The sequence below is a fragment of the Spermophilus citellus genome, assembly GCF_964194105.1.
Source record: "Spermophilus citellus genome assembly, chromosome: 13".
Lineage (NCBI taxonomy): Eukaryota > Metazoa > Chordata > Mammalia > Rodentia > Sciuridae > Spermophilus > Spermophilus citellus.
Genome location: NC_138193.1, coordinates 43069777 through 43082177, shown reverse-complemented (window position 1 = coordinate 43082177; position 12401 = coordinate 43069777).

Below are 12401 nucleotides of genomic sequence, written 5' to 3'. Positions count from 1 at the left end.
TCCTATGATTCCCCCCATTCCCATTATGAATCAGCATTCTTATGTCAGAGAAAACATTTGGTATTTGTTTTTTTGGGATTGTCTTACTTCACTTAGCATGATATCCTGCAACTCCATTCATTTACCTGCGAATGCCATTATTTTATTCTTTTTTAATGCTTGAGTAGTATTCCATTGTGTATATATTCTTCATCTACTAAAGGGCATCTAGGTATGTTACACAATTTTGCTATTGTGAATTGTCCTGCTATAAACATTGATATGGCTGCATCTCTGAAGTATGTTGTTTTTAAGTCCTTTGGGTATAACCAAGGAGTGAGATAGCTGGGTCAAATGGTGGTTCCATTCTCAGTTTTCAAAGGAAATTTCTTACTGCTTTTCATTTTGGCTGCACCAATTTGTAGTCCCACCAGCAATGTATGAGTGTGCCTTTTTCCCCACGTCCTCACCAACACTTATTTTTGTTTGTATTCTTAATAGCTGCCATTCTGACTGGAGTGAGATGAAATCTTAGAGTAGTAGTTTCAAATCTTAGATTTGCATTTCTCTAATTGCTAGAGATGTTGAACATTTTTTCATATATTTGTTGATTAATTGTATATCATCTTCTAAGAAGCGTTTGTTCAGTTCCTTGGTCTATTTATTGATTGAGTTATTTGGTTTTTTTGTTTTGTTTTGTTTTGGGTTTTTTTTTTTTTTTGGTGTTAAAGATATAATTTTAAAATTATAAAGTAAAGTAAATTATAAAGTAAAAATTTGCTCTCATTCTGTAGGCTCTCTGTTCACATCACAGATTCTTTTGCTGAGAAGAAGCTTTTTAGTATGAATCCATCCCATTTACTCATTCTTGATTTTAATTCTTTCATGATAGGAGTCTTATTAAGGAAGTCAGGCCTAATCCAACACAATGGAGATTTGGGCCTAATTTTCTTTTATTAGGCACAGGGTCTCTGGTTTAATTTCTATGTCTTTGATCCACTTTGAATTGAGTTTTGTGCATCATGAGAGATAGGGGCTTAATTTCATTGTATTGCATATGGATTTCCAGTCTTCTGAGCACCATTTGTTGAGGAGGCTATCTTTTCTCCAATATATGTTTTTGGCGACTTTGTCTCATATAACTAACTTTGTGGGTTTGTCTTTGTGTCCTCTATTCTGTACCATAGGTCTACAAGACTATTTTGGTGCCAATACCATGACGTTTGCCTCCATCTTGCATAAATATTTAGGTTGAAACATAGATATTAAAAATATTTAAGAATTTTTTATCTGCAAATGTTATTTTCACATGCCCTGATTAAAATATTATGTTAATTAAGAAATATATTCACTTGTGGTCATTTTCTATATTAACCAGGCTTGTAAATAATAAATAGTGTAATTTTATTTTAAAAATAAGTAATTGAAGGATCATTTGGCAGCATATGTATAAAATTGAAATGATACTGGGAAGATTACAATGGATCTTGCCCAGGGACAACAACCAAATTTATGTTAACAAATTAAAAGTAAATAAGCAAGTAAACAAAGAACCTATTGGCTCCTTAAAATATCTTTACTCATGGTAGAATAAAACCATGAATTTGGGTTACCTGTACCTGAAACTCCAAGTTGGTATTAAATGACTACATTAGTAAAAATCTGAAGAAAGTTGAAGCAAGGCCCTCTGTGGAGTTTCATCAATGTAACAGAATGATTTCATTTCGATAGTAGTAGCATTAATTTTTTAAAATCATGCAATGCATTTTTCTTTAAAAATGAAGGGAATGTAAAGGAAATTTAGGAATAGCATGTAGAATTACTTAAGAATTTAAACATGTGATTAGGTATTATGATACAATATATAGTACAAGCTGATGTAAAGTAATGGAACATATTGCTTAAAATAGTTGTATGCAGGCACATACACATGTAAATGATGTCCACCTATTTTATGCTTGTTGAAATCAAGAAAATTAGAGCTTTGAAAGCAATTGTGTCACATTTAGTACACAAGAAATCTATTAGTTCTTATAAAAGCAAAAATTTTACATCTAGATATATATGACCATTTTTTAATTTTAGAAGATACATTTTTGAAATGTATGACATGTTATATCATAAAAAGTTAGTATTCTCTGTAGACAAAAATAATCTAGCAGAAAATGGAATGCATGCAAATTTTTCTCAAATATCTTACTATTCTGTAAGTTTAAAATTACCATTAAGAATCCTGCATCATGGGGAAATTTTTTTTTCTAAATTTATGCACCAAAGTTTTATCCTCCCACCAACGATTGCTCAGGAAGTGGGAATGAATTAGGAGAGAGTATATATTTTATAAGATAGAGGTGGAAGGGAAAGGGAGGTAGAAGGGGAATTGCACGGAAGATGGAAGGAGACCCTCATTATTATACAGAATACATGCATGACGATTTAAGGGAAAAATAAAAAGAAATGTGTCACAGTACATTGGGTAGAGAGAAGTGATGGGAGGGGAGGGGAGGGGAAGGGGGGATAGGAAGGGCAGCAGAATAAAATAGACATTATTATTGCTGGATGTATATACGTGACTGTATGACCAATGTGATTCTGCAACCTGTACACTCAGAAAAATGAGAAATTATACCCCATCTGATTCAAATTTATGATATGTCAAGATCATTGTACTGTCATGTGTAACTAATTAAAACAAATGAAAATAAAAACCACCCTAAGATACCATCTCACTCCAGTAAGATTGGCAGCCATTATGAAGTCAAACAACAACAAGTGCTGGCGAGGATGTGGGGAAAAGGGTACTTTTGCGCATTGCTGGTGGGGCTGCAAACTGGTGCGGCCAATTTGGAAAGCAGTATGGAGATTCCTGGGAAAGCTGGGAATGGAACCACCATTTGACCCGGCTATTGCCCTTCTCGGACTATTCCCTGAAGACCTTAAAAGAGCATACTACAGGGATACTGCCACATCAATGTTCATAGCAGCACAATTCACAATTGCTAGACTGTGGAACTAACCCAGATGCCCTTCAATAGATGAATGGATAAAAAAATGTGGCATTTATACACCATGGAATATTACGCAGCACTAAAAAATGACAAAATCATGGAATTTGCAGGGAAATGGATGGCACTAGAGCAGATTATGCTTAGTGAAGCTAGCCAATCCCTAAAAAACAAATACCAAATGTCTTCTTTGATATAATGAGAACAACTAAGAACAGAGCAGGGAGGAAGAGCAGGAAGAAAAGATCAACATTAAACAGAGACATTAGGTGGGAGGGAAAGGGAGAGAAAAGGAAAATTGCATGGTAATGGAGGGAGACCCTCATTGTTATACAAAATTACACATAAGAGGTTGTGAGGGGAATGGGAAAATAAGCAAGGAGAGGAATGAATTACAGTAGATGGGGTAGAGAGAGAAGATGGGAGGGGAGGGGAGGGGGGATAGTAGAGGATAGGAAAGGTAGCAGAATACAACAGTTACTAATAGGGCATTATGTAAAAATGTGGATGTGTAACCGATGTGATTCTGCAATCTGTATTTGGGGTAAAATTGGGAGTTCATAACCAACTTAAATCTAATGTATGAAATATGATATGTCAAGAGCTTTGTAATGTTGCGAACAACCAATAAAAAAATTAAAAAATTAAAAAAAAATAAAAAAAAATAAAAGATCATCTTCAGTTGTTGACTATGCTGCTCAATCCCTGGTTAAATTTATTAATGGAATTGGATATAGAAATTGCAGTAGGTCTTAGGGTGTGTGTCTCTGCTTCTGTCTGTCTTGTTTTTGTACAGTTCATTTTTTTTATTTAAAAAATGCTGCAACTATCAGCACCATCAAGCAGAATATTTCCAGTTACTCTCCATTTTCCCTCTGAATACTAAAGTTAGGCATCCACTAATCATACTACTAAAACAAAATATAGTTTTACAATTCTTACTTTTTCTAATTTATGTCTTTAAACAAAGGAAATGATGTTATAAGTATATATTTATTGACATTGACACGAGGACTTTTTAATTCATTATACCTGGCTGTCTTTATTTATCCATGTGTATTCTGGGACTATCTGGTGTCATTTGCTTACTTTTTATAAATTTGATTCCACCTATCTCTTTTGTGCTACCAATTTTAAATATATGTATTTTTTCCCTTCTTTTTTGGAGTTTGGTACGAGGGATTGAACTCAGGGGCATTTGAGCACTGGGCCACATAACCAGTCCCATTTTGTATTTTATTTAAATACAGGGTCTCACCAAGTTGCTTAGTATCTCACTTTTGCTGAGGCTGGATTTGAACGCGTAATCCTCCTGTCTCAGCCTCCCAAACTGCTGGAATTACAGCCTGCACCACTGCGCACAGCAATATATGACATTTTTTTAATGCTATAAATATTATTTTCTATAATTGCAGTTAAGAAACAGAAGAAGTGCTTAAGCATATACTCTGTTTTATTAACACATAAATGTTTTATCAGTTATTTCTGCCTATTTGTATAAATCCTGACTATAGACTATGACCACTCTTCTCTAGCAAAGAGCTTTCCTTACTATTTCTTTCAATTTATGTTTTTTTTTTCTTCTGGGAACATATTTAAGTTTTCTTATTTCTTAAAGACAGTTTGGTTAGGCTGGATGCATTTGTATACACCTGTAATTCCAGGATCTTGACAGTCTGAAGCAAAGAAGATTGTAAACTTGAGGCCAGTCTCAGCAACTAAGGAACTTTAGTGAGACCATCTCAAAAATAAATAAATAAATAAATAAATAAATAAATAAATAAATAAATAAGTGAGTGAGTGAAAACAAAGGGCTGGGGATGTAGCTCAATGCTCAGTGGTAAAGCATCCCTGAGTTCAATCCCCACGACGTCCTCCCCCTGCCACCACACACATTTTCAGATATAAGATCCCTGGTTATCATTATATCCCAACTACTTTGAAAATGGCATTTCACTGCAGTCTGTTGTTCATTGTGGTGAGAAGGCTGCTGTTAATTTTCACTTAAATGTAATAACTTATATGAGTTATTTTTGTCTTCCAGCTTTTAAAATATTCTCTTCATCTTTGTCCCTCAACATTGGTACTATAAGGTGTCTCAGTGTGGATATCTCTGTGGTTTTCCTCCTTGGAGTTCATTAAATACTTGTGTATATGAATTGATTTGGGGGAGGGGCATTGTACCAAGTATTGAACTCAGGGACACTCAACCACTAAGCCACATCCCCAACCCTACTTTGTATTTTATTTAGAGACAGGGTCTCATTGAATTGCTTAGCACCTCGCTTTTACTGAGTCTGGCTTTGAAGGCATAATCCTCCTGCCTCATCTTTCTAAGCTGCTGGGATTTCAGGCGTGTACCACCATGCCAGGCTATAAATTGATATTTTTAATCAAAGCTGGCAATTCTTCCTCCATTGGTTCTTCAAAATTTTCAATGTTCATGTTTCTCTCTCTTCTCATTCTAGTGCTCCTACTATGTATATATTCATGCATTTAATATAACACCATATTTGTCTGAGACTCTATCATTGTATGCTCTTTTCTTTTTGCTGTTGAGTTGCATAATCTTCATTATCTTTGAAGTCTTTTTAGATTCTTTGAAATTTTCATTTGCTTGTTTAAATTTGACATATGGGATTTCTTACAGATTTGTTTCTTTTTTTGACCCTCTGTCTATGAATTATCATTATTACTTTCTTGTGTCTCATAATTCCACTTATTGGCAAAATGTCAAAATTTTAGACAGTATATATTGACAACTGTAAATTGATGCTTCTGGGGCTATTTTTGATGCTGTTTTCTTTTTAGTACATATGTATCCAAAGAATGAATATACACACACACACAAACACAAATATATATATATATATATATATATATATATATGTATATCTACACACACATATATAAACACCTCCTACTTATATACACATACATATAAATTATACATACACATATGTGTAATATGTGAGTTTTCTACATTATTTTAGTGTTCACATATTGAAGTAGATATTATGTACATGGTTCTGTATAACTATGCTTGTACATATGACCTATTTGTGAATGTATCCTTTCCTCAGGTTCTGGCAGCCTTGCAATGAGCCATGCTGTACTTCTTTACACAGTTCAGGGTCTTGCAAGAACATTCAGTTTGTCAGCAAAATTCAGTTCCTTATAGTTTAGGAATTGAGACCTTCAGTTTCTGCATGTTTCCTGTAATTTCCCAAATTTGTGTGTTTGACCCTTTCCATAGGCAGTTCCTAACATGACTTTTTCTTCCTCAAGGCCAGTAGGAAGCTTTAGGAAAGTCTGACTCTATCTCCCCCCCAATCTCCCCCACACACACTCCATCTGTTTCTGTTTGTTTCTATTTTTCTGGATGATCATAACTGACACAGCAGTAGAACAAATGCATTACATATGCTGCTTGAATTACAATGAGTTTATGTCCTGATAAACCATCATAAGTTGAAAATATCTTAAATTGAAAGCACATTTCATACATCTGATTTGCCAAACATTATAGTTTACCCTACCCCATGCATGCTCAGAACACTTACGTTAGTCAGAAATTAGGTATCAAAAGACTATCATACAGCATATCACTAGCCTATGAAAAGGAAACATCATTTTTCTGAGAGCATATAGCCTCACATTTTAAGTCATGACTTTCTGTGTTTTTTATTCATGAATGGGTTTATGGTGTCAAAGGAGAATTGTGCACTTTTAGAAATCCAGGTAGAGAATGGCTGTAATAAGCAAAATACTCAAATTTCAGCTGTGGATTAGTGAATCGTTCCCGTGTTCATCTTATCATTACTGTCTTCCATTCTTCGATTCTAAGTAGATGGAAAACTGAAGTTTAGCATTTTTTCATACCATCTTCTCAACAGAACATTTGAGACATTCAGGGGATTTTTGTAGGCTCTTTATGTGAAAACTTAAGAGAAACTCATTGAACTGTTTCATTTTCCCACTTAACCTTGAGAATTCATTTTCTGCTTTTAAGCAAAAACAGAAAAGATAAAACTACTCATAAAACTTGGTCTCTTTCTAGCTGTTAAGAAGCACAACTTTGACTTGATTTAGAGAAAGGACTCGGTTCTTTCTGCAGACAACACCCTCAATATTAATGGAGTAATAATTAGTGGGTAGTAGCAGAGTGTTCCTAATTATTAAATCCTTGCCATATAACAAGTGATGGCTGGGCATAATCTGGCTGCCAGCATTAGTATACAGTTAGCTAGAAGAGGTGAAATGAGGTTTGTGAAGAGAGACAAATTTGTAGGTTGCATGGACAAAGTCTAATTTAGTTGGAATGTTTATTTTCTCCAGAGATACAAAACAAGTAGGAGATTAAGAGGAAAGATAGATAGATAGGGAGATAGATGGATAGATGATAGATAGATAGGTAGACCGACAGATAGATAATTATGATAGGAATTGGTGCACATAATTATGAAGTTAAGAAGTCCCAGGCCAAGTTTTCTGCTTGGTGGAGACCCTGGATTCTGGTAGCATGGCTCAGTCCAAGTATGAAAGATTCAGAGTCAAGGAAACAAATGCTGTAACTCTCACTCCAAGGTTGAAGGTCTGAGAATCTGGGGAGCTGCTTATCTAAATTGTGAAATCCAGCAGATGGAGAGCCTGGAATTCTGAAGACCAGGGGCAAAAGAATGTGTCCCACCTCTAAGAGAGAGAGAGAGAGAGAGAGAGAGAGAGAGAGAGAGAGAGAGAGAATGAATTAGCTTTTCTTTTGCCTTTGTTCTGTCTAGATCTCCAGGTGATTGTTGACTGCCCACATTGAGGGTAAAACTTTCCCACTCAACCCACTGATTTACACCCCCACCTGCTCTGGAAACACCTTACAGATACACCAGTTTTCTGGTATTCTTTAAGCCAGTCTAGTTGACTCCTCAAACTAACCATTCACAGACTATTATATCCAAATAAGAAGTAAGGGTACAGTGAAGTACTTCCTTGCAAGTGTGGCTTGTTAGAACAAGAGGGTAGAGGTCACAAATTTGAAATTTATTATAAATTATTCTTGCTTGCAAGACAAAAAACTCTTTAACAGGCAAAACGTCCATTTTATTAACACACGTTAGGCTACACAGAAGGTAGCATACCATAGTGACAGGTATGCAGAAGAGCTTTACAAACTTTTGGGAGAAATTGCTGCATGGATGTATAAATTTACATGCTAGTGAATAAATGTGTGAATTTATTCATGCATGAATGAATCAATAAATGAAAGTAATTACAAGCTCAGGCCAAGAGTCTGTCAACATAATGAAATTTGATCCACATTCCTAAAGGGAGTCTGGTGAGAATAAGGCAAAGCATTTCTGTGTCTGAGAAGCAATGGAGACTTTTACAACTTACTAACACAAAGGTTTTGTTCACAAAAACATGATGAAAATTTAAAAAATACAACAGGAGCATTAATAATGACTCAATTGCCAATATAAGAGTATGTAATTGGAGCTTAGTAAAAATCTTCTGCCCAAGGAGGAAATAGGTCCCTGACCGTGGAGAGAGACTTAGCTTATAAATAAGAGTTAAATGACTGTAGTTGTAGAGCTTATATACTTTCTGGCAGGTTCTCCTTTTTTTCATTTTTTAAGTCATATAATGCACAGCTAGTATCTCAGTGCTGAGCTATATTTCTTTTGAATGATTTTTCAAGGGTTGGAGGAAAAGTAAAAATTATAATTAATAGTAGTAACTAGATGTTATGAAGGATATTGCTAAATAAATAATAATGCATTTTAGCAATGGAATAACATTTAAAATATGAATAATTGGCAGTAATTGCATTAACACTAAAGTTAAATTTTATGAGTTTATGAGATTATGACTGCACTAACCATCTAAACCATACCTCAAAATTTTTGCATGACTTATGTCAAAAATTAATGAATTTTAAGTATGCTTGTTTGACTGTGAATCTAAAGATGATTTATTTTGTTCCTACTAGTTTTTCAGTATTATCAAATTATCTATAATGAGCTTATATAAACATTAGAGTAAAAAACCCTATATTTATTTATTTGTATTTAAAAACATAGTGTTTTTATAGGTCTATTTGATTAATGGTAAATTAATGCTGATCTGATAAGCCCCATGGATGAATTTATCAGAAATTCTTTTAAAGTGTGTGTGTGTGTGTGTGTATGTGTGTGTGTATGTGGAGAGAGAGAGAGAAAGAGAGAGAGAAAGAGATTGTGATTGTACATTTGGTTAATTTGTGACATCATGATGCACTAATTGATATTAATAAACTTTCTGTGTCAAAAATAGAATGGCATTCTTAGGAAAAGAATTAAATAGAAGAAGCTTAACTGATATTTATTAAGTGAATTAATGAGGTGAAAAGTTGAAAAAATTTCACTTTTTCAGAAAACATTTTGACAGACAATTCCTGAATTATTTACTTTTATCAAGGTTATAATTATTGTACAAAAATATCTTTCTCACTAATGAATGCATTTTATTAGAATTTTAGGGTATACAAAGAAAAGAGGCAAGGTACACAAGGAGAAAGCAGTCTGTAAACTACTCACTAAATCAATATGTGACCTTTGGCAATTCATTTCTACTCTCTGGACCTCAGTGTTCCTGTTAAATATGATATTGGCAGCTTACCAAAGAACCTGTAAATTCTCTGCCACTTTTGAGCCATGTGTTTTATGAATTTCTCTTCTTTGGAATATTTATAAATACCAAAATTTTCAAACAAAATATCAGTACAGGTATTTTAAAGAACAAAGTTTTGGGGCTGGGGATATAGCTCAGTTGGGAGAGTATTTGCCTTTTATGCACAAGGCCCTGGGTTCAATCCCCAGCACCATAAATAAATAAATAAACAAACAAACAAAGTTTCCTTGATATATTTAATATGGTTATATTAAACAAATTAGCTTTTTAAGAATAAAAACATCTTGTGACAAAATGTCTGGATCAGAATTATGATCACTATCTTATGGTTTTTAGTGTATTAGTTTAGAATTTTTTTTATTAGTTGCTCAAAACATTACATAGTTCTTGACATATCATATTCCATACATTTGATTCAAGTGGGTTATGGACTCCCATTTTTAGCCCGTATACAGATTGCAGAATCACATTGGTTATACATCCACGTTTTTACATACTGCCATACTAGTGTCTGTTGTAGTTTAGAAATTTTGAAGCAAGAAGAAAATCAAAATCCTATGCCCTGGGTTCTGTGTCATCTTTATATATTCTGATGAAACACACACACACACACACACACACACACATATGTATATACTGATTACTATACAATGAATTTCATAAAAATTGACTACCTACCAGAGCTACATTTGGAATATACCACTCTTTAATTCTTAGACATGAATTTTTCTCCTGTGAGATTCTCACAACATTACAAACAAGCATTACATTTCATTTACCTTTATACTCTTCCCCCTTGATCCCAACGTCAAAGTAACAACATATTTAGTGATTTGCATGAATGAAACAAAAGAGAATGCAGTGGAAGATATAGTATTGACTGAGAACGAGTTAGCTTGGTTTAGAGGAATTATTTAAAATAGAAAGGAGTGGAAAAAGTTAAAAAAAAAGATTGCACTGAGTATGAGAAAATATTTTATTTCCTTCCTTCCCTCTCCTGCATCTAAAATGGATCCCTGTGAGGACCTGCTAACGTATATAATGATCATTAGACACCCTTTCCTCTGACCTACTACAGCAGCTAAAGTGGACAACATTGAAGTACACTGAAGTATTTATTCTTTTTATTATTGGCAATATTCATCAATTTCTTTATCTCTTAGTTTTGACCCTCATATATTACTGTTTACTTAGTGGACCACCAACCTGCTTTTGTCAGTGAAAGTACATGTTGAACCCTCCAAATGATGTTCAGGGTTTCCAAATTCCAAAGTGAAAGCCACTGCATCTTCTGCTTGAGACAATCACTGGGGAGTCACCAGAAAGCACTGGATATAATTTAAAATTTAGAACACAGATGATCCTCTTATGATTTTGCTCCACATTCTGTAAACTGCAGATGATAGTAGCACCCACACCATAACTTATTCAAAAGATAAACTCCATTATGTAGAAAGTGTTCAGAGCATTGCCTTTCCTCAATTAGAAGTCAATAAATGAGTTTATTATTAATCAGATTTCTTTCTGCCCTTACCTTTCTTCCCTTAATCCAATTCCACATATCAAAGAAGAATCACTAATGAAAAATTATTATCCACTTTTTGCTTTGTTTTCAGGGGTACAAAGGTGAACAAATGAAGCAGATGCATACTCCCATTGGGCCTATATTCATGATGTGTGTATACAAATGTGTACCTCAATATCGGTATGTTGTGACTGCAACAGCAGGCAATAAAAAAATAAGAAATTAGGGGATGATATATTTCCATATGTGTAAAGGATTTCATGAAGGTGACTTCAATCTGGGAGGATATTTGTGGGTTACAATTCTAATTGCAGGGAGGAAAGGAAGCCTAAATTTTGGATGTAATCGCTGAGCTGAGATGCAATGGGTGGATAAGAAGGAACCAATCATCCAAAAGAATAAGAACAACCCAAAAAGAGAATAGAAAATTAAAGTGGGAAATATCTTGAAGTATTCAAGGAACAGAAGAATAATGAGTGAAGCTGAAACATTGTGAATCAGATGATGTCTTTGTGAAAAATGTGAGGACAGCAGGGTTTGAGACAACTTTGGAGAATGAAGTAAAGATAATAATGTATGTATAATCTTGTTGACAGTGAAAGGAGTTTGGATTTCACTCTAAGATAAAGGGAAAGGTTTTAAAATTTTTATGCTATGATCTGATTTGTGAAAGGATATCTATGAATGTTAGGTGTAAAATGGATTGCAAGGATGCTTGAGGAAAGAAGAAAATAAACAAAGGGTAACATAATAATTCTAGTGATATACAATAGAGCTTTGATTAGGATGTGATGAAAGAGAAAACAGGGGGCCTGCTAGATGGTGTGCATGGACCAAGAGGAATGAACTAAAGTTTTGTTTATGCTTTAAAAATAGGATATATCTAGAAAATTTAATATGCTGATAGAAATAAGCAGAGAAGAAAATTGATGATGCAGAAGAGAGAGGGTTGACCCAAGCGAATCAATCCTTCTGATTAATTTCTTCTATGACCACAACACACCTAGCACTTTCCTAGGACTTCAGGTGTGGTTAGTAAAATGTTTATCAAAACACAACCCATCTTTTGCCTCAGAATAAGAACCAGAGATACTCAAAGAGGAAGAAATGTCTATAGTGTTAAAGCATACCAGAAGAACAGAAAGTAAAGTACAATAGTGCCAAAAAGATAACAGGTTTATAACCTCTTTGCATATTCTCCTTTGAAATTATTGCCATAGAATCAGCCT